This window comes from Rhea pennata, chromosome 2 (genome assembly GCF_028389875.1).
Source record: "Rhea pennata isolate bPtePen1 chromosome 2, bPtePen1.pri, whole genome shotgun sequence".
Lineage (NCBI taxonomy): Eukaryota > Metazoa > Chordata > Aves > Rheiformes > Rheidae > Rhea > Rhea pennata.
The window spans coordinates 32,443,622-32,467,290 of NC_084664.1; the positions used below are offsets into that span (position 1 = coordinate 32,443,622).

The following is a 23,669-nucleotide window of genomic DNA, read 5'->3' on the forward strand; positions in this document are numbered from 1 at the left end:
GGTGCTGCACCTCAATATAATGAACCCTCCTGTGATATGGTGCACTGGGGTTTGCTGGGTTTGCGCTGCCTTCAGAGCTAGCCACTTGTTCTCGTATGTGCCATGCTTTCTAATACCCATTTATGGAGGTTTACAAATAATTTTGAATAGTCCAGGCATTTTAACTTTAGATTATAGATATTTGTTGATTTAGATTTTTCATTTTCACTGGTCTCCTTTTATCTTTGAGTACTTATAATTGAACGCTTGTTACAACATCTCAGAAATAACTTTATATGTGGAAGAGAGGGAAAAAGTCCTTTTAATACAGACATTTCTAAGAGCAGTTGAAACCTTTTTTAACTTTTTTTAATAAGCAGTTCTGCTTGTTTGATCAGCATAGCTGATCCTAAACTCACATGTGGGCCAAGAGCAGAGTGCCATCAGCACCACAATTTATATAACATAAATGCTCACAAAATGGAGGAAGTGGAAGTGATGAATTAAGTGAGAAGCTTTTGTTATGATTCTTCTAGGTTTTAAGGGTAAAAAATTGAGAATGGATCTCCTAGGAGAGGAAGGAGAGAGAATGGTACATCTGAAGGATACAATTTATCATTTTAAACATCGGTAAGTGACATTTCCTTTGGCAGCTCAAGTCTAAATGTCTGGTTTTTTCAACTTGTCTGGTAGAAGAAAAGAATCTTGTGCCTTCATTTCAAAAAAAGGATAGCCACAGTATAGTGAGCATAATTCAGTACACAACCTGCTGGTAGAGTTGTAATTATCCTGCTTAGCTCCATACAATTTTCATGGAAGGATATTTTAGGAGAAAAGTTACTTGTTTGTTTCTGTGCATGATTTTTAAACTATTTTTATTTAAGATGCCTGTGAAATATTATAAAGCATCATGCACACAGAGGAACTGCAGCCCTTCCTGTAAATTCAACAAACTGGTATTTGCTGAAAGCAGCCTCCGAATGATTTACCCTTTTTAAAAAGAGAGGTGAAGAGTAGGAGAGGGGTGGGAAAACAACAGATTTTTTAAATTATATTAACACTCACTACCTGCAAAAGCATTTGTAGAGAGTTACCTAAATCTCTTGTGGGCATTTCAACAGAAGTCCAATACAGAAATACACCAGAAAGGAACAACTAGTTGATTGGGCTACAGGCCAATCTCAGCTACAACAGTATGGTATCATAAAACACCTTGGCCCCTTCCACAAGAAGAAATAATCAAGTCTCCATGATACTGTATTCCTGAGGAATGTGGTTTTTCCAGATAGTTCTCATTTTCTGAGTCACTGTTAATTTTTTTTATTCCTACGTGCATATTGCACTGCTGTTACAAAGCACAACACCTTATGAAAAAACTGAGATGGCCAGAAAGCAATAGGAAAAAAAATGTTAAAAGTAATTACTTTCTCCAAAAGACACCAATGGTTGGTTGGCTGCCTTAAAAGTATGACAGGTTAGATTCAACCAGGAGGCTCAGGAAACCAACCACCACTTTCTCCTTGGTTTCCGCTCCAGCGTGGTAGCCACAAGGTAGAGGAGCCTCGCCAGCAGCTTGTACCACTGTTCTGCTTAGGCAGCCATGGTTCTCTTCAAGACTCTGTCCATCTGGGAATGAATATAGTGTTTTGTTACTAAAGTTATTGCTTTAAAACTCACCACCATTGACAAGTCTGTAAAATTCCCTCCCTATGACTTATTCTAACCACACAAATCTATCAGAAAAACCCTACATATTGCTATATAAAGTTATTCCAGCAATTATTTCAATTAAGTGATTAAGAATGGGCACAGTATTATCTTCCATATGTTATTAGAATACACAGAAGTTGTCCAGTGCTCACTAAGATTTACATTTGTGTTGGAATAATATTCATGAATTGGGAATTAAAAATCTCACTCAAACGTGCCTTCACACAGTGGGCCAAATAAAGCAAAGTTGTACAACAAGGGACTTCTGTGTTAGAGACCTTGAAAATAATGACTTAACAGTATGCTAACTTGTTGAAAAGAATCTCATCAGAGGTCTGTCCAGCTATGACATGTTATGGATTTACTTTGGACTGAGCCAATGGGCTGAGGTATGCCATCGAGATGAAGGAATACAACTTGAAAGATATATATGTCTGTTTTAAGTAGGAATGTTCATTCATTAGCTCACTGCTTCATTCACTAAGCTGTGCACAAACTGCTACACAAATGAATGATTCAATACAGATGCCTTTAATACACCACATAGCAGTAAGTAAAGAACAAGTTACTTGCCGTCACGACTCTCCTACTGAGACAAGGAAGCAATTTCTTCATGGCTGCATTGTGAGGAAGCAGCCTTGAAATGGAAGAGTACGGGCGATACTGGGCAAAGTATTCTTTAGCCAGAAATGATCTATTCACAGTCCTCCTTCACATGCCTTGAATTTCATGAATTTATTTTGGGGGAGCAGGGGATAGAAGAGATGCATCAGTTCAAGGTCTAGGCTGAGCAAAACTGACCAAAACAGCAGCTCCAGGGGCCACTGAAATAATATACAACCTTTCACAGTGCAAAGTATGCTAAAGTGGGTTTATTTCCAGATGTTCCAGCCCTCAGAGTGTTTCTTAATGATATAGATGAGATCTTAAAGACTTTCTCTATGAGGCCAGATCTGTTCAGAAAGGGGCAAGGCTTGTGCAGAATAATTTACTGGGATGTAGAACAAAATAAGCAACAAATAAAATCATATAGTCCCTATATTTGGAACTGAAATGATTACATTTTCAGTGTTAATAAAATAATGTGATAAAGTTCACAGAAATCTGTTTTTTTTTTTTTTTTTTTTTTTTCCTGGAAAGTTTCCAAGCTCAAAAAATATTCTAAATAGAGGAGAAAGTTTAAAAAATACCAAACATTGGCAGGATAAGCCTAAGAGGAAGCAGAAAAAAGATCAAGTGCTGTAAATGATAAAAGCTTAAAATGATAAAAGTATTGTGAAGTGGCTGCCTATTTGAAGAAGCACTCCATTTTAACACTATCTCTTTGTCCAAGTCATTAAGTATTCGTAACTAAGACTTTTAAGAAGTCATTTTGGTAACCAGCCATAGAAGAATAGACTATTTTAATAAGAGGGCTTGGAATAATAATAATAAACAATGGCATATTCTCCAAATAAAGCAGTGTATAAATATAGATAGATAGATAGATAGATAGATCCCTATAAAGAAGTGTGCCTGTTATAGTAGAAACAAAAGAATAGAGTTTGTATTTTTGGCCTGTACCTACAGAACACAAAATACAATTTACACTTGACTTTCTGGGTCATCCCACAGATTACTACATGGTACTACAGGGTCTGTGTTTCCTAAGTGAATACACGTGTTGTACTTATACAGCACACTCTCGTCATAGAAATGAGCAGCAAACAGTTTCTCATGAATTTCTTTTCTTAGGAAACGGACAAACAACCCCCCTCCAAACTCCTGATGCCTGTAGCCTTGCCTTGCAAAATACTATAGCCGTTAATACTCCTATTTAACAACAGAGTAGAATGAAGTGGCAGCAGAGGACGTGATTTAAGAAGGACAGAAGAGCATAAACACACGTGATATATACTCTTTTCTGTCAGACCCATCTGTCTTCTCAGAATAGCTAAATAAAAGCTCTCTGTGCCTCACGGTACATACAACCAAAACAACTGTACATCAGTCCAGGATTTTTTGCAACAGTCACTATGAATTTAACTTGCCTGCTCTAATCTTAATTTAGGCAAGCAGCAGAAATCACAAAGCACTTTATGACCAAAGTGTACCTAGCTTAAATAACTTGAACTCGACAAAGTAAGGAAGTGCGAGGCAGATTCGGCAGCAGAAACGTGACATTTTAAATGTCAGTTACATGTTAAAAAGGAAAGAGTCATCCTTCCTTCTGTCATTTAACACCACTTTCTCTTCCCACAGTATTTTTAACAATGATGTTATTTAATAGTGATACTTCAGAGTGTATGTACTTATACACTTTTTTTAAAAAAACATAGTGTTCCTTGGTTACTTTTTCCTGAGCAATTTTATAGCCAGGAGATAGCTTTTGATCATCTAAGTTGACCTGCTTTATAAACTAGAGAACAACACTCAGTAATTTCTGCATCAGCTATAAGCTCTGCCCTAGACTGAACATCTTTCTCAGAGATAGACTGCAACTCAGTTTAAAAGCTCCAACAGATGGAAAATCCAGCACATGGCTGTGTAGGAATTTGTTTCAAACATTAATTGCTATCACTTGATATTCAGCCTAAAATCATCAAACTTAAACTTTCATTAGTTCCACCCCTTGTTATTAGTTGGATAATCACCAAGCAACAGCATTCATTAATAATTAAAAATTAATTTTAACTGTAGTGTCTCACTATAAGACACACTTCCAAGACCTCATATCATCCTTGTTTTCTTCTGAGCTCATTCCAGTCTGTCAATGCCCTTCTCAAAGTGTAAATACTAGGAATAGGCAGAGGATTCCAGGAACGCTCTCACTGACGACATCTGCAGAGGTAATATCCCTCCCTCCATCCATATTCCCTTGCTTAGATAGGAAAGGACTGTGTTTGCCTTCTTAACCATAGCATCGCTCCCGGAGCTCACATTCGAATTATTAAGTCTTTTGTAACATACTAGCTTTCTATGATTTGGTACCCCTATACCAAATGTTATCTTCATTCTTCATACTTTGGTCTCAGGTTAGGCTATGCAAAAATACCCTGTTTTATTGAATCTATCCTAATGAGCACTCCGCATTAGTTCATTCCCCTTTCATCATCATTAGTAGCTTGTCAAATGATTTTGTCACCTGCAAGTTTTGCTATTCGTAATTTCACATTTTCCAGACTTTGCTAAAGACATTGAATGGTATTGGACAGAGAGCAGATTATTACAGAATCACACTAGAAGTATTTGCACAAGTGACTGTTTCATATCTATACATATTTTTAACATATACATTTTATTCAGTCTTTTTATGCCTTTTTATATTTTTAATAGAAAAATATCGGCATTAATATTTTCAAGTCTGCTCCAATTTTCCCAGCATTACCATATTCAAAAATTACTTATCAGTACATTGAAATAAACCACCTTAACTTGCATCAAGTCCATCACCTGACCCTGCCAAACTGAAAAAAAAATGTAGTGATATCTGTGCAGCATCCTTTCTAGCTACCGATGGGATAGAAAGTACCTATCACTAGCTGCAAGGTAGAAGTAGACCTTCCTCCCCTTTTCTAGGTAAAAAGTAGATGTTTAAGAGTACGTTTGTCTTTTACCGTTCAGGATCCATGTACTTCTATCCTTGCTGAGTACTAGATTTAAACCATTACTAGGCTTTTTATCTTTATATACTTAAAGTATTACTTCTTATTTTCCTCCATCCTCTAGAGTTTTTCAAAGATAACTTCAGCTTCCTGTATCAATTGTCTGTATTTCCCCAGAGATAGTTTTAAATTCATTGCTATTAGTCTTGCTTTTACGTTTGTGATTTTTTTATTGCTGCCTTCATTTTTCTTCTCAATCAATACCATATTTTTAGACCAAAGATGGCTTTTAAGTATTGCAAAATAGTATGTCTTTTGACACAGAATTTATCAAACCCCAATTATATTTCATATTTTCATGTTTAAACATTTCCTGTCATATAATTTTGCTCAGAGCTTTCCCAACCTTGGGAAACTAACTTTCTGAAAGGCCCAATATATACATTATTACTCAATATTGCCAAGACAGATATTGGCAAAACTATATAAATATTTCCGATGGGAAAAAAAATAAGAATCTTCCTCTTCCCTTCCCCAAAATGCCCATTAAAATAAGGCTAAATGTAGACATATCCTTTATTATTATTATTATTATTCAGCAAGTTAAATTAGTAATGTTTTTAATTAAGCATTTAACAGTTTAATTCATCAGCTTGCACTGATTTGTCCTAAGGAAAGATATATAGTAATTTAGAAATTAATCCTGAACACAAAAGAGCCGAGATCAGTTCTCTGGTCTGACTGATGCCCTCTGTGATCTAGAAAAAATCACTTAGCCTCTCTGTGTCTCAATTTTTAACCAGTAAAATGGAAATAGCAATTATCTAATATGCAGAGCATTTACAAACACAAGTAAATGCAAAATTATTAGATGACTGGGAAAATACCCTGTAAAAATATGTAAATATTTCTGATCAAAAACTAAACTGTTAACTTACATGGATCTGTATTCTTTGTAATAATAATGTCTTAGAACTGGTTGTAGTGTTATTTTCATTATTTGCATTTTGGAAAATACAGTTTGGAAGATACAGTTTGGAAAGGTGAGCTGTATCTCTTCTGCTTCAACAGTTCTACACATCTTAATTTGAAAATTAAATATTAAATGCATGTGCTTGAGGCTAATAATACCAAGGAGTTCTTATTTCATTTCCTTACATGTGAGGAACTCAAAACATTAAGAAAAAAATGGATTAATATCTTCTACAGACTTTTTAAAGGTTATATTAATAGCTTTAATTCCTCTAGGCATCTATGGATTCCCTGACTTCAGAGAGTGTCACAAAAAGCAAGCTTAGAGTTTGTTGTCTGGATCTCTAATTTAGCTGAGGCATCTGTTATAAAGTCCATATAGCTAGACATTGTGACAACCCTGCTAAATAGTCTGAAGAGCATAAGTTATTCCATCCAAAATCAACATTTAATTGGCATTAGATTCACCCTTTTTCCAATTAATGGCCCAGAAATAGTTCATGTGCTTTGAAAAAGACTCAGCCATTTGCAGCCAAACCCATTCTGTCTTTTGGAGATTCACCAGTAGAACTGGAGAGAAAATAGAGAAACATAACCTTTACAGAATCATAGAAAAATGTGAATGTAAATGTGAAGTACTGGCTGCCTTCAGCCTTCAAAATCTCAATTTATAGATGCAGATCTAACAAGGAAATTTGCCTTTACATATTTAATTAAAGTGTACATAGGACATACAACAACTATTTTACCTAGGCCACCAAAGAAGCTTCCTCTACCATGACTTCATAAGAGATTTGTTCAGACTTTAGCTTATATGTCATGATCTCTATTTTTTTTTCTCTAGGAAAAGAGAACAGTTATGGAGACGTCTGATATGCATTTCAGTTTTCAAAGGGAAGATTTTGTCATATTTACTACCTAAAACCACAGATCTCAGCTCACTTCAGCATATATAACATCCATCTCCAGAGTACAGAAACTTAGACTCCAAATTCAAGCGCCTTAACCTTTAGCATCCAATCCAGATTTTGAACGTTGAAGCACCAGCATTTCAGTTCCCAGCTGAGACCATGAATTGAGAACGGCAGCGCTCACCAGTGCTTGTGCGCGTGTGCACACCTACCAGATTTTCACAGGGTTAAAACTGAGCTTATATAATAAGGAACTGGGTCACAAATAGACACATCTCTGAAATTTGCCAGTTTGGCTGAAAATACTCTATTAATTTTAGTTCACTAAAACGTAACCCGACTGTAACTTGACCCATTATGAGTAGCTATACTTAAACCGGTGTTATGTTTTCAGTACTAAAGACTGATAACTTGATAGCTCCCCAGGGCTTGTTGGTTACAGTTTAAGTGCAGAGCTGACATTACATGCTATTTTTTCTGAAAATCCCAGCAGTAATATTGCGGATGAGATAGTGGTATTCAGAGTTATATTCAATGATTAAGTTAAAGAGTGAATATCTTCAAACACATAGCATCAGTCGCTGTCCCGCACTTTCATTCATTTTCACGTTCCTTTAATCCTATGAAAATGGAGCTGTAAAATCTAACAAAAACAGCAATTCAGAAGTAATCTTTGGGCCAAGCCAAAACCATCCTGGATTCTGTCATCTTTACTCATAGTGAATGGTAACTTACTCTGTAAATAGTGCTCATTATTTCAATATGAATAAAGGTCAGAGAATTTAGTGCTTAGGGATTACATAATAATTTTTCATTTGTATTTCTCAACTTTTTAAGGAAGTGTGCATAACATGCTCATTCTTGTTTCTCAGCTGGGAAGCTGATGTAAAGTTAGATCAAATAAGTTATCCTGTATTGTTTAACAGGACAGAAGGAGCCAAGAACAGAATCTCATTTCTTTTTTTGAATTGATTTCAACAGAACAGGATAGCATTCTATTAGCATTTTTATGCTGCTTTGCCATTTCCCCAAAGCTACATTTCAAATAAAACAGATGCCTGCTCTATCCGTTTTTATCACTGTGATTTCTTAGCCCCATCAGTGGATGCAAGCAATGATGCTCTCTGACCACATGGCAAACACTTATTCTGAATCCAGAAAAAAAAAATATTACCATAAGTAGCAAATTTATGAATCCGAATGATTTAAGGCTTTCATGCAGATTAGTGGAGGGTTTTATTCTATTTCCCAGAATTTATGTGTTTGTTTTCTCATAATAAAGGAAGTTTCTAGCTTCTGGTTGTGAAGATAGCCTTGACAATGTAAACCAACATACTTTCATCTTGTTGAGTCCTCATCCTTACCAGCTAAAACAATAGCATCAAGAGAAGTTAACTTCCCCCATTCATCTTAGCGGAGTGTCAGCTTTGAACCATAAACATACACAATTAAGTACCAATGCTGTTAACCAGTTCACTGCTTACTATCAGGTTAGAAATAACTAGTCAGCATAATTAGTGGCTGAATGGGTTTGGGATGTTTCTTGACATGGCTATTACTTGAAAATGTTGAATAAGAATACAATTGCACATTATTAATATGAAAAAAGGGGCAACATACTAAGTTTAAGATCTGCTTTCTAAAATAAGTATCTGCATAATGTTGCGCAATTAGGATAAGGAATGCTTTTAAACAACTCTCAAACAGTGACTCTAGGATTCCTCACTTACCCCCTACCTCTAACTTCTCCACAGCATTCCTGGCCAATTTAACTGCTAGCCTCCTCTGCTCTGACATGACTCACTGACAGATGATGTATATTTAACTTCATTGAGAGAATTGTAAGAAAGAAGCGTTCCATATTGGCTCAAAAGCACATAAATGCACATATATCCTGAACTGTTTGATGAAACCAAACAGAAATTACAAATAGATGCCACCATTGCAATATTGCAAGAGGGATGAAGGAGACAACTGGACCACATGAAACCTCCCTGTCTTCCTAAGCTTCCCAGATAATAACAAATAATGCCTAGCTATATTATATATCACTTTTTCTCTCCGGAACTCAAAGCGCTTTGCTGATGGCTTTGTTATTGCATCCGATTTACAGATGAACAAACTGAGGCACGAAGGTGAAATGGTTGTTCAGCAAGAGAGCAGCAGGGGAGACAGGAAAAGAAGCCAGATTCCCAACACCGCTCTCGGTTTACTAACTTGCTTTGCCCTTGCTCAGGTGGAGTCTTGAGCACAAACTCTATTAACAACTGCTAGGAAAGAAGCTAATTTTCGCTCTGGCCCCCTTACCTTGGATTTCTGAGTTACAGCACGGACCTGGAGCCACAGCATCAAACACAGAGAGGCCGAATCCCACCTTTGCCACAGGAAAGTGAACAATGCTGCTCTCTCTGCTTAGCCATGCTGCCAAACTGCCAGAGGACAAGGCTGGTGGAGGAAACTGCCCTTTGCTACAAAAATACTTTGTAAAGTCCACAAACAATGGAAATGGACCTTAACAGGAACCAAAGGCATATTACTGATTCCTCTCTCTCTATTGTTCTGTGTGCTTTGATTTGGACCAGGAGCAAATTATACACACTGCAACTACCTGATTCCTGGAAGTCTATCTGTGTGTCACTACCAGGGATTTTCCTTTTCTACTCACCTGCATTCATTTACTGGATGTAAGTTTACTGGCAGCTTTTCTCTATCTTTCTTTCTGCCTGCATCGTCCTACCTTTACGTATTTCTTGAGGCTACCTTAAGACTTTTTTTTTACACTGAAAATACAGTTAAACACCCAATAATTTTAAAAGATGCTATGATATGAGTAAGAGAGGTATCTTCTTTAAACATTTCATTGAAGATCTCTTGAAGCAGGTACTCTTCAGAATAATGTGTTTTCTTTTCTGACAGTTGTGAGAAAAAACCTATGCTGCTGTGTTTAGAGAGCACTACTTTACATACATTGAACAGCCATCATGATAACATTTAATTAAACATCTTTGTGTCCTTAAATATGAAAGAAAATATATCTTTGAATGAAGGGAAGCTTTTAAAAGAGATTTCAAAAACTGTAATTACTTTCTCTGGCAAGTGTTTAGCTATTGCACAAGGATTCTTTCTAGCTCATTTTTTTTTAAAGGCACTTTTCACTTTCAAAAAATATTCAGCTGAGTATTACACAAGTTGCACAATATTTTGTTACTGCACTTATATTTAGATATCCTAGAGTGGCACGCAGAAGCCCCAGTCCAGAAGAAGAGCATGAAGGAAGGCAGGGGAAGGTAGCAGACTGGCAGTGATCCCAAGCCTTAACACGCTGGTGTTAAGGGCAGCACATGTGGGTGCCACATGAGCAGGTGAAGTTAGGATTCGGCATGTGCGGAAGGGAGCACAGTAATTAAACAATCTGATGTGCTAAGTGTGTCATGCTGGGACATCACTGCACTTCACCTGGGTTGTTAGGCTGGAAAGCTAAGGTGGTGACTCGGGAAGTGGCCACATTACAGTTGCAGTCATAAGGTCTTCTACACAGCCCCCGGCGCACCCCGGTACCAGTCGTGCCCTGACACGCTCCCTGGTAGCATGCCAGACCGGTCACAGCCGAAGGCGAGCGCTATATGCCTTTCAGCTGCCAAAACGCTCAGATTTTAGCTCTGGATCTAGCCCAAGACTCGTGTCCCGCGCGCCTTCGGCCGCTCCGGCTCTTCCCGGCCGCAGCCCGCCGCGGCTGCCGCCGCCGCGGCCCGGAGAGCTGCCCCGTCGGGCGCCGCCGCGGGCCGGCTCGGCGCGCTGCCCTCCGCCGACGGCGCGGCCCGTCGCCGCCGCCCGCCGCCCGCCGCCGGCCGCTGCCAACGGCGGCGAAACGGTAACGAAAAGACTCTTACCAAACCCGAGGAGTTAAAAGCTGCCCTCGTGGTGCTTCGCAAGCAGGCAAACGCTTTCGCTGCACCTCAGTAGAGCGTGGCCTGCTGCATCCTGATTTTTTTGGCTGACACTCTTTGTCTGGACAGTGTTTTAGCTAGAATATGATAGGATTTTTTTCTTTTCTTTCTTTTTTTTTTTTTAAGGAGTGATTTCTTTTGAGGTAGAGGTTATATTTGCTAGAGGACACGGATTTAGGCTTTCCACTGTAACTGAACTATTAACCTGAACTGCATGGAAATGCTACACCAAATAGCCATGCATTTGTTCAGCTGGTTCTGGCCTTTTACAAAGCAAAAGCTGGGGAAGTTTCTCAAGAAGAGACAGAGCGGAGGGTCACAGAGGGCACCTGGCCCTCCACCTCTGAGCCCTGACCCGAGTACCACCGTGGGGCCCGATGTCCCTCCTGCTCAGCACAGAGATGGAGCTGCTAGAGGGACCCGTACAGTTGTATCAGTGTACCGCCGTGCGTTTCCATACAAACCGGCTTTCCACGTGCGAATGTGTGAAGGGAAAACAAACAGAGCGAAGCCCCCGTGGATTCAGAAGTCACACCTCGCCGCATGAGGCTCCTCAAAGGGAGCCGTCAGGGCCAGGGGACTCAGCTCCGCATCTGGGACTGCTCCTCGCCGTGCTCCTGCCACTGACAGCTTTGTGGCCTTGTATAAGTCACTGCTCTTATATGTCTGTTTCCCTTCCCACCCTTTTGCCTAACATCTGTATTTTAAATTATAAGCTCTTCTGGGTGAGGGCTATGTCTATTTACATACTTATAAAGTGTTTAACGCAACACGCCTGATCTCTTGCACAGCCTCTAAGAACTACGCTAATACACTACTGCTACTAAATGTTTATCTGCTAATATTTTATTCCATTGTCTCTTGCTGAATGCAAGACAACTGGAAGCTTTGTCTCTCATGATAGAAATCCTGCATCACACGAGCCCAAGCTATTTCACAGACTACCTTCTTAACCGTGTGTAGAATTTCCTAACAGGGATCCTCATATGTTTTATATGTTATTAATAAAGTTAACATTTCTATTAAGCACAACTCCCTTCTGGGATTCACACCCAAACTTGAACATAATAATCAAGAAAAAGCTTTCTGTCACATTATTAAACGTTCAGTTGCAACAGTATAGAAGGCTCTAGTAGCATAATGCCATGTTGGCATCTTTCCAGTATGGGAAATTTTTTCCACAGATTTTTTTTCAAGTCAATTTATTGCAAAACAGTTGCTTTCTGTAATATCTCAGATTTATCCAGAGTTTACAATGCAATCATTGCTCTTTGCTATTGAGAATGATTTATTTAGCCAGTTTTGGCCTTCATTCCAAAAGGCTGAACGCCAAATCATTACAGTGTATCTGGTGTTCTGTTGTCAGAAAATATGATCTTGCATTAAGATACTATTCAGAAACTCTAAAAGCCAGAGAAAACAATTGTGGTAAATCAAAACCTCATAAATACTTTATAAAGTTGTTTTTAATGTCTGTCCTCATGTGTGACAAAAAAGCACCAGTTTACATCCAATGAGAATATATGGGTTTTGAGGCTTCATTTCCTACATCATCTAAGTTTTAAAACAATATTGAAGTCTATCCCGCATAGACCCAAAAGTCAAGCAGTTGTTGTCACATTATATTTTCAGATACTACTAGCATTTTAATAAGCCAAGAGACAGAAACCACTTTTCTAGAGTTAACTCCAAGTGATACCTTCTTTCTTTCTTTCTTTTTTTTTTTTTTTTTTTTTTTTTTAAGAGGATACTGAAAGGCAAAGAACCACATATGTGGCTCTGAAACTGAGGCTGCAACCATGCAAACACATACACACAGGCAATGCTGAATGCAGCTACAGAAGAGCAAGTGCCAAAGACTTAGGAGCAGCTGGCCCTGAATTTTGGCCTCAACACAGCATGTGAAATTGAACATATGTGTGGACTAGGTTTGACTCCCTTCAGATGCTTCTGGAACATGATAATGTCTCACTGGGTAAGAAAGCTGTTTTGTCTTCCAAACCACCCATGCCAATAACTTTTTTATTTCCTCACCAAAAAATCCAGAATAGCTTTCTTGTGTAGCATATCAGTGTGATGGATAACAGTGACTGCCAGAAGCTAGGAGATGTCAGTATGTCTGGGATAGATATTGAACTGAGTCTGTCTATCACTGTGGGGAGTTGGAGAGGGCAGAATGATAAATTCACGTAGATTATGTCCAGATCTTCCTATGAAAATATTCCACTTTATTTTTAGAGTACCAGAAATTTGTCATTTACCTTTAAGGTTATAAAATTAAACCACCCACAAGAAAACTGAGGGCCGGGGAAGCTGGTACCTCAAATGATATTGCATACCAATTCTGAAGCAACTAACCAATGAAATATGGAAAGTTGCTTTTTGCAAAGAGGAAACCACGGAGGCCAGGAGGAAGCACTGGGCTGAGAAAGGGGACTGCATTTGGAGGTAGCGCTGAGCCTCCAGTTGGCACTGAACAGTTTAAACCATGGCTGTGCTCCAGAGGAGGCTAGAGGTTATTTACTCACTCTCATGCATCAGTGGTGGAAGACATTGAAGGGAAGAGAAAACCTGCCAAGATCTGATGTTCATGCTAGTAAGCAGTAGAAGCAATAGCAGTTTGACCCAACCTTATGTTTTTCGCAAGAGAGGAAGGAGACTAATCTGTATCTTCAGAAGTGATCAACAATTTTATGTGCTTGGCTCATAAGGAACAGGTTTTCATAAGAGACTTGTTGAGCACTTTCTGAATATTAGGTAACTTTAATGGCATTTCATATTGAACACTCAGCACCTGATGATATTCAGAATCTTTAATCACTTTTGAAAATTCTGGCCATCATATGGATGTGTTTCTGGTAAGAGTAGCCAGGGCATCTCACCAAGAAATCCAAGAACAGGAAGAGAGAAATTTGGGAGCACTGTATACAGCCAATCTACTTACACTTCTCCCATTGGAGCTTTTAATCCAGCCCCAATTCCTAACATATCAAAGAGTTTTGGAATAAGCCAGCCCCTCTGCTGATTCTGCAATGACAGTCTCATTTTTTAAAATCTCCCAGTGGTAGCTAGCCATAATAAATATGGTATCAAAACCAGAAGTTCTGGAAGGACTTGATTTTCTGCCAGGTAAGTCTCAAGATAACAGACCTGCACAGTTTAGGAGACCTCAAGTAAAATTATACATGGATTACTCCTAGTTTTACTAGGATTGTGGAATAAGAACCCTGCAGTTGGACATTGCCTTCAACAGTCCTTAAATGCCCTCATAGTTTGATGATAAGGCTGGAGTATAAAAGCAAACTCACTAGCAGTGAAAAGGGGAAAATTACAACACACACACAAAAAAACCTTTACTCAGATTCAGCTCCTAAGAAATATAGTTTTATACTAACCAAAAAATAATTTTTACTGAAACATCCTATCTAACATATCACATACACATTACTTAGACAAACCCTTAGCATTAAAGCACACTGAAATTTCATAGTGAATTATTCAAAATTCACAACTTATTGCTGAGTAATATTAATTCATTCCCCCTAAATGCATACACTGCAGTACTGTCTTAGACAAGGTGATCACATGGTATTTTCATAGGGTCCTTGTTTCGTTGGGAAAACTTGTAGTATGCATCTAGTGAATGTTTTATTTCATCTGTGTTATTCAGGGTCATATTTTCATGTCATATTTTTCAGTGCAAACTTAGTCCTCTTCTGAAGAAGGAATCTATGTTGATTTTCTCTCACATTTCCCTCTGACATTCATTTGTATAGCATTTCAATGGTACAACCATTTTCATAATACCTGTGAAAGTTAGGGGGAAATCTTCATCCATATGCTCATTCAGAAGGAACAGAGGTACAGGCATCAAGAATCTGTTAGGGCTAGCAGAGCAATTTCACACCACCCAGGCGTGATTTTAAAAATACTGTATCACAGTGAGTGTTCTGCTGCTTTCCAAATCACAGCTCCCTATTCAGCTTAGCTACAACTGTGAGTGCTCAGTACTTGTGTAAACTGGTCCTCCACAGCCTCTGCAACCAGACACCCAGAAAGCAAATAGCACATAATTGTTGATTGCCTTTGAGAAGCTTGTTTTCAGAAAGTCATGTAGCGTCCCCCACAGGAAGCCCGTGACAGAGATGAGAAGAGAGCCCAGATCATCAGGGCATCGTCGAGCTGCCACACATGCACGGTCATCTCCCCATCTTCTGCAGTCCCTGACTTGTTCAGCACATCTTTCAGCCTCTGTAGCAAGCGGCAACTGTTTCCTTTGCTACCAAATCCTGATTCAGTGCTTGATGAATCCACGCTGTTTGTAGAATAAATTTCTCTGATAAAATAGTAGATAAATGTAAGCAAGCCTTTTATAATTAGAGATGTGGATGGGATTCAGGCTTTCTGTTCATGTTGCATAGGAAATTCTGTGGTTAACAAATGTTGAACGTGCTTCTCAAATGTGTATAAAGCAAGGTTTCAGAAGCTGATTTGTTTGTTTTGATCTCAACTTTTGGAGCTATTTGCAGTTTTCTAATAGTGGATTTATTTCAAAATACAAAACAAGCGGACAAGAAATACCAATACATTTGATTCTGAAAACAAGGAAACAAAACCATCCAGCAGTATCAAAGCACCTTTTCCTCCCTTTCCCCATCATAGGAAATCTTTGAATTTATAGATATTATCATAAATGTCTGTTAGCTCAATTCTGGCACCACCTGAATTTTGTAATGTTCGTAACTACAATAATATTATGTTGCTTGTATATATATTGTTTCTTAGAACTCTTAAAATGTGGACTGGAAAAAAAAAGTTGGTGTCATATTATCACCCACATGGTTAAGAACAGGGATAGAAGATATAGAGCCTCTGTAGACCTCACTAATTAGGAGTTAACAGAGCAGCTGACAGCAGCAGGAAGATTTGTGTTAGGGAAGTTTAAATTTTTCCAACAGAGTTCATAGCAGGTTTCATTTGCCTTACGAATTCACACGTAGGAATTCAAGATTCAATCAAGACCCTAGAAAAAAGCATTTTGTCACCAAAAAAGCCCCTTTCTTAAAGCTTCATTCCTTCTTGCTCCTACATCATGCTGCTCCACTCCCTCATCTTAATCCTCTCTCTGATTCCTAATTACTTTTTATGAAGCTGGAGTAGAAGGTAGGCAGAAGTCCTGTGTCTAAGCATCATGTCTGTGAGCACTCCTCCCCTTGATGGTGAGCAAAAGTCCAGTATTTTCCCAAAACACATCTTACTCTGTCGTCTCCACAAAAAGCAGATCTAGTCTAGCCCACTATTTACACTGAGACTGTTGCAGAGACAGTTTGATTTATTCAAGCTAATAGTGCTTACACTAAGTATATTCTTAACATCCCTCTAATGATAGTTACTAAACTGAAACATTAGCAAAGTAAACCGGGTTTCCTATTTTGCTTTCCAGGAACACAGGTTAGTGTTGACTTGGGACCTAAAGATGACACCATTTGACAAACTCAGTTCCAAGCAGGAAAGTTTTCATAATACCTACATGAAGATGAAAATATGATTTCAGAATTTTCAAAAATACCGAGTAGAAGTCATTAAAGACATCCTTCTCCTTCTCTGCTGTCTTCTCCAGTCTTTGGGGAAGACAACAGAGAAGAAGAAGGATGTCTTTAAAAATCCTAGGATGACTAAAGACATTCATCTAACTAGATTCTGTAGTTCACCAATCCTTGGTCATGGTTTCTTGCTGGTGCCTTCAGAATGCAGAATTTCCTTGTGATTTTCCCTCAAAATACTATATTAATTAAGAACTATTTTGTGTTTATGAGGAATTAAGTTGTAAATCAATGAACCCACAATACGCGACATATAGACTGATTATTTAAAAATATATAGGAGGTTTTACTGCACTGTATGCTCTCTGATGTGATACACCAACAATTACCGGGCTTCAAGAGTAAAAGGTAAACCCCAGCCCCTATGAAAGAAGTTCTATTATCTATAGATAAGAATACACTGATCAATCATCAGTATCAGAGATTTTACATTTTCTAAAGGTAAAAGTTTCTAGGTATTGAAAATCTCTTTTTATGGTAATATTCTAGGCAGCAAACCTTAGAAAACAGTTGTAATTCTGTCACTCTGCATGCAAAATTTATGTGTCTATCATTCATAGTTTAGCACACAGATGTGAGGAAGTGTAGATCAATATTTGGACACAAAGCTCTCCTTTGCTTATCCTTAAACCACACTCCTTCCTAGGGTGAAAGGCAACAGTATGGACTGTGCAAAGTTACCTTTGTTTCTACTTTGAACTTGTCTGACAAGATGTTTCATATGGGCAGAATAGTGCTAGGGCTGATTACACTTTTTTCTACTTCAGCTGTTTTTCAGTAGACATTCAGGTTTAAAACTCTTTTTTTCATGAGGATTGTCCATATTCAGTAAATACTTTCTTTTTTTATATATAAAATACTTTAGAGCAAAAAACAACAACAAAAAAAAAAACCCCAAATGTCATGCCTTGTAATTTTAATTTACCACTTTGGGGACAATAAGAACATACACACTACTGAAACCACCTACAATAAACAAGACTTCACTTGCTACAGCGTGCATGTTGCCGAAGGATGCCAGGTAGCACTATTTAATGCCTGCACACCTTCCCACTGCCCCAAGGAGGAATGGTCTAACCAAGCCCAGAGAAGGGGATGAGAGACACGAGATTTTGTGATGACATTTTAAAGTGAAATAATGCAAAGCAGATTGTTTTGACGCTCTATTATCTGTTCTATGCCACAGAGGGGAAAAGAAGATAAGGAGCAAATTACAGTTTCCCAGCTGAGGGAATTCCCAGTTTCTGCTACAGTCATGTGCTTTTTCAATTTTGAGTTTTTGACAAAAACTTACAGGAAATGTTGATGAAAATAAAAATTGTTTTTTGTTGTCAGTTATCAGTGAATATTTCACAGGGGGATGGGTAGATATGAAATGAAAGAGAGGAGAAAAAGGGGGGAAAACACTTTCAGCTAACTCTAATAACTATCTGATTTCAACTGGCAGCAGTATTTGAACCAACTTTATTTTTATGCAAGGTGTTACAGGATTATTATTATTGTTGTGATTTCAAATATTTGTTCTGGTCAGATTTGTGATTTTTAACCTCAGAAAAACAGCAACACCCTTTAAATGCAATGCTCTCAACCTAGAAGAAAAATGACTTCTAACTCAGTAGGTGGTCTTCTTCCAGCTGAATCATTATCAATGCCTGCACCATCTGGGTTTTCCTCGGAGGCCTCCTATCCAAGAACTGACAAGACCCAACCTTACTTAATTTATGAGTGTAGATCATAGCCAATGATGATATGAATGCAGGCATGTATAATAACATTTGTTAGGTTTACAAATATCATACGAAACAACTGTTGTATAAATAGACTCTTAGTCATTATAACACCTTTATGGAATTCTGTGTCAGTGAACTTTCATGGACTCTTCAGTTTACACACTGCTTGCCTGGGAAAAGTACCCAGTAAAGAAAATAAGATTTCATTTTTGTTGGAAAAAATACAAAAGGTTTCTTTACTGCACATGGATTATATTTTGAAGCTAGAGTATGTGCCCATTTTTTTCCTGCAGAACATCTAAAAGCAGTAGTTCAAGTGGTAGAGCTAGAACAGTCACGCACAAAGGTCTAGTTAAAGAATAAAACAGAGTTTATGGAGAAATCAAAGACAAATGTTGTGTCCAAAATCTTTAATTTATTAAGCAACTTCATTTTTTAACTGCAATTTAATTCTCTCATTTGGAATTTAACAGGGATAAAAGGCTATCCTTGTTGGGAGGACTAACATAAGAAAAGTATATTTTTAAACCCTGAAACTTACTGGTTTTAGAAGAGCCTAAATTCCAAACAGAAACTTGTTATATAGGTGTAAAAAACTATGAAAGATAATTGAGAGCTGCAAGCTTTACAAATCTCTGAACAAGGAATACAGCTGTGTCACATGCATTCTGTATAATTCAGAAGAATACTGATATATTTCATATTATTATCAATATCCAAAACTTGAAAAGTTGTGGAAAATAAAGTTCATAAGTTCATATTCAGGTTTAATATAAACTAAGTTGAACTACAAGACACTGTAGTTCTGACCTCTTAGTTACTCCCGATTTTTTCACGGTACCAAAAGGTTTTCTTCTCACCCTTTTACAGCTAGTAGTTTGGCTACTTTCCCAAAGGAGCATTTTTCTACTAACATAAATATTACCCATCAGTTTCTCTCTTATTTTTATAATTTCTTATTTTCTCATATCATATTTCTTTTCCCCACCTCTTTTTTAATAAAAAAGATCAACCAGGTAGACATTCATAGTTGCCTGGAACATTCAATAAAAAGGTAAGATAAAACTCAGCAGCCAATGTCTAGCAATAACAGGCAAGTTTTCCTCTAATTTGCTCCTAAAATAAGAAATGTATCTGTCTTGTCTAGGCACAGACCCAGAGTAAGCACTTTAGGCACCAGCTTAGGAGCATTAACTCTGGACAAAGAAGAGAAGATAGGAGAAAGGTTCCTGCACAGTACCATTCAGACCACCTAAATTAGGAAATTATCTCTACTGATACTAAAAGCCTAAAATTAAATATCTACAACTTCATGGTGAGAAGCCTTCCCTATGGCTAGACCCCTAACTAGACCCCTAACTCTGAGAAACAGCTATAATCCTACTAATTCAGTGATGATCGGGATGAAGACTGGACCTGACAGCCGAGCATCAACGTGAACAGCACTCTGTCAGCTGCTCTCAAACTTGCCTCCTTTATGTCTCAAGCCAGACTCTGCACCCTGAAGTCAAAAGATCTTATTAATGCTGTCATGAAAGTTTCATTTTAGCTCAGTTGTTCAACCTAGAAGTTGTGAAAGCACAGTTCCTATCCACCTGCTATATAAAAGAGCAGTTCTACTGACTTCAGTAGAGATAACAAAAATTTTTACACTGCAGCTCTTCTGTACTCAGGATCTACAATAGCCTTCCAAGACTATTGTCACTGGCAGGAGTATTGCCTTCTGTTCTCCATGGCAAAAAAAAAAAAAAAAAAAAAAAAAAAAAAAAAAGCACGACAAAATAGATGATACTTTGCTGCAATAAACTCATATGTCTATAAGAAGATGACAATGTAAGGCATCGACTCATCAGTCATTGGTATTCTAGTCCAGACAGATGTCCACTCAAAGTATCTGCCATTTTGCACTGTGTGTCTGACCTTTAGTCTTATGGACGTATTTAAATGTTTTAAATGTGACCTCTCACATATGAATTTTTGTCCAGATCTAACTCTTTTATTTTTCCCTATTAGTCCTATAGGTATTTGCATTGTTCAGTTGCATGCTCAGTTATTTACAAAATTGTTTTCAACTGTTCACTGATTTCGACTGACCAGTTTCAAATACTGTAGTCTGTCACATGCATTGAGCCAAGCGGACTCCAAAAGGCTATTAAGAATTGAGATGCTCAGTATTTTTGTTAAGAGCGCAGAAAAGTATACAAGGATTCTCAGACCAGCAAAAGTTAATATATTCTCTACTAGCAGGTGTCACTGGGCTTTTTGGTTCTGACTGATGGGTGTTTCACAAAATGTAAGTTTGACTTAAGAATCAAAGCAAGGATTATCCAAATAAAATAGAAAGAAGAAATAATTGCGGCATTTTTAGTGCTAGAGCGCATTGCATTTTATACTAATCTTTATTTACAGAAATAAAATCCATCTTTAAAATACAATTGATCTCTATTCGTACAATAAAGCAGATGATAACTCCAACTCAAGTTATGTCTTCTTACAAAGGTACCATGACCCTTATTGTTTAAAAATCACTGGGACAGAAAGCAGAGCTCTACTTCCCTCAAATACTTTCTTTACCTAAGAATTAATAATCATACCTAAAATGTCTTGCCATTTTGAAGTCAGTAAGATTGGCAGCCACATAGCTAAATATCATACAGATTTAATCATACATTTTCAAGAATAGATATGAGCAGGAAGGTCATTCCCTCACTCAGAGAGGAAAGCAATAGATTAGTATGATATTCTCCTTTTCATTTGCAGCAATAGGATAAAGAAGCAGCCCTTTGAAAAATTCAGCATTGTTTTAACATGGAAGTCAAATGCAACTCCTATTACTGAAATTCTTTCTATGCATTATGCACATCATATCTACAGTACAGAGATAGCTGCAGTATGCAAATACATAATCCTTCCTTTTGCTTCATTCCCAGACTGTTTCTGACATATGGTTTGCAGAATGCTTGTAACTGTCTCATTCTGGCACTTCAAATACAGGAAGCAATACGTTATTTGTATGTTCTGTTAGGGACTGATACAATACAAAGTCCACTGAAACTGCTCAACTTTGGACCATACCCTTCAATTCTCTCCAAACTAGTCTATGTTGTTTCCTGAAAAGACATCACTTGGATTTTTTTGTAAGGCTAGCATGACAGCTGTTATACTGGTCATTACTAGCCTTAAGGCTTTACTGAATCCTTCTCTTTTTACCTTGCAATTTTATTCTCTCTCCTCTCTGTGTTAGGCTCCAGACCTGATCTCAGTGAAGCCAATGGGAATTTTTCCATTACTTTATGTCAAAAGATTTAAACTGGAAAGTCTGTCTTTTGAGATGAAAAGTGAATTACATGACTTGCAACCAGAGAGGCTCCAGTCTGTCAGGACACTTGACTACTCCACCACACCCTAGTTTCTGAGTGCTTGTAGGAAAGCTATAAATGTGCTGTGTCAGCATGTTAGGCAGCAATGCCTATGAAGAAAAGACATAAAATCTATTTCTCTGATTCAGTGACAACAATACTTGTATCATTTCCTGTTACATTTTATTTTAATATGGATTAAATTACTGTCATCTGATCACAGTTTTGTTTCTATTATACTTGTGTTTCAGTCCCAATGAAGGTTGTCTTTTTAAAAATCTGACTAATCATAGAAAGTACAATACTAAATATTACATTTTAGCCTTTTTAAGCAGTACGCATTGGTCATTAATTTACCCTTGTAAAGGACATTTTTTTTCAGCTCTGTCTTCCAAGATCTACAGTAAGGTCTTTTCTTCTAGGAAGAAAACAGGTTAATAAATAATCCAAAGTCTGAAGTTTATTGGCCTTTTTTGTCATTCACCTCCAGTGGGAATTATAGCAAGGAACAGTTGCCCTTGTTAACCTGCAAACATTTTTCACTCAGTTAGGTCATTGCCTCTGGCTCAAGGGTCCAATTTTCCTTTCATTCATTAAGCACATTGGGAAGCGGAGTTCCTAACCCTTTCCAGTCTAAATGTGGAACAATCACATCCCCTCACAATCAAATGCCAATGTGCTGGGACCTCTACGTTTCGCTGTGATCTCTCAGTGACGCAAGTTTTTAACAATTGAAGGATATTAAGTCAAAAAGTTGTTTTCTAATTGGAGGAGCTCAGGGGATTTCAAATAATGAACTCTTATAAACTGGAAGCTGGTACATGTGCCTTTCCAATTATTTCTGTTTAAAATCAGGGGAGAGGGCACTGCTAATCTCAGAAAGCAGATTCCACAATTTCTGCCTAGGAATTTGGGCCACAAAGCATAATAGTTGAGCAGACATAAACCATTATTTCTTTGAGGAGATGAAATGACATAGTCTCATATGTCATTTTACCGGATTGTGTAATAGTTAAATAACAGTGTAATTCCAGTTTTAAAAGCACTATGTGGTACAGTTGATTCACTTATTCCTTTCGGGGCATTCAGAATGAAAGAAGGGAGAATGGTTCTTTCCTATCTGTAAAAGACTTCTCTACAAAGAGTGTTGTACACAGAGATGGATGGATGATGGATGGGTGCAGGTCAGCAGTTAAGAGCTAAAGACAGGATTTCTAGAGAGAGAGAGAGCGCTCTATGTAAGTTGTGCCAAAACCTAACAAAAATCTCATCTCTGTGATGAGTTAGCAGAAATGTTTAAACAAGGTAAACTCTGTAAGATATGCAGAATAATTCACAGCAGTAAAACTGGTGATTTTGTGAAGCAAAAGACTTCAAAATGGGAACAAAATAACTAATAAGCTAGCATCTATAAAATCTCAGAAAACAGGTAGTGGTATATGGAAAGGGAGAAGATAACTGAATAAGAGAAGTGCGGCATATAGAAAGAAACAGCTTGAATTCACGTCTCCATACTGATTTCTACTCCCGCTAAGTGGTCAGGAAAAAGTACAGAACGGATTTCTCAGGAGCTATATGAAATGATTTCATGGCAAGTGTGGAGGGGTAAGCTGGAAAAGAAACACAGTAGAAATACATGAGATAAGCACAGTATGAACCAGAATCTTGGCAATGGAGGAAGAAGGAAAAGGGATGCAGCCCAAAGACTGAGCAGAGGGAAACAATACACATGGGTCTGGATGTGTGGGATGCGTGTAAATAACAACTCAGCTGCAAGTGGAGGAAGAGTTAGGTTCACATTTACACGGGCTTTAAACAGAAAAGAAAAGAGCTGATGGTCAGACAGGGGAGAAGAAAGGATTGTGATCTTGAAA

General features: G+C 37.8%; 1 long non-coding RNA gene across 1 annotated transcript; it reads left to right on the top strand.

Annotated features, from left to right (window-relative positions):
- The first annotated feature begins 518 nt into the window (after positions 1 to 518).
- LOC134136905 (uncharacterized) lies at positions 519 to 15,661 on the top strand. Its single transcript, XR_009957575.1, has 4 exons — positions 519 to 609; positions 9,270 to 9,840; positions 12,848 to 13,078; positions 15,233 to 15,661. It is a non-coding gene; the product is annotated as an uncharacterized LOC134136905 (long non-coding RNA).
- The last annotated feature ends 8,008 nt before the right edge of the window (positions 15,662 to 23,669 follow it).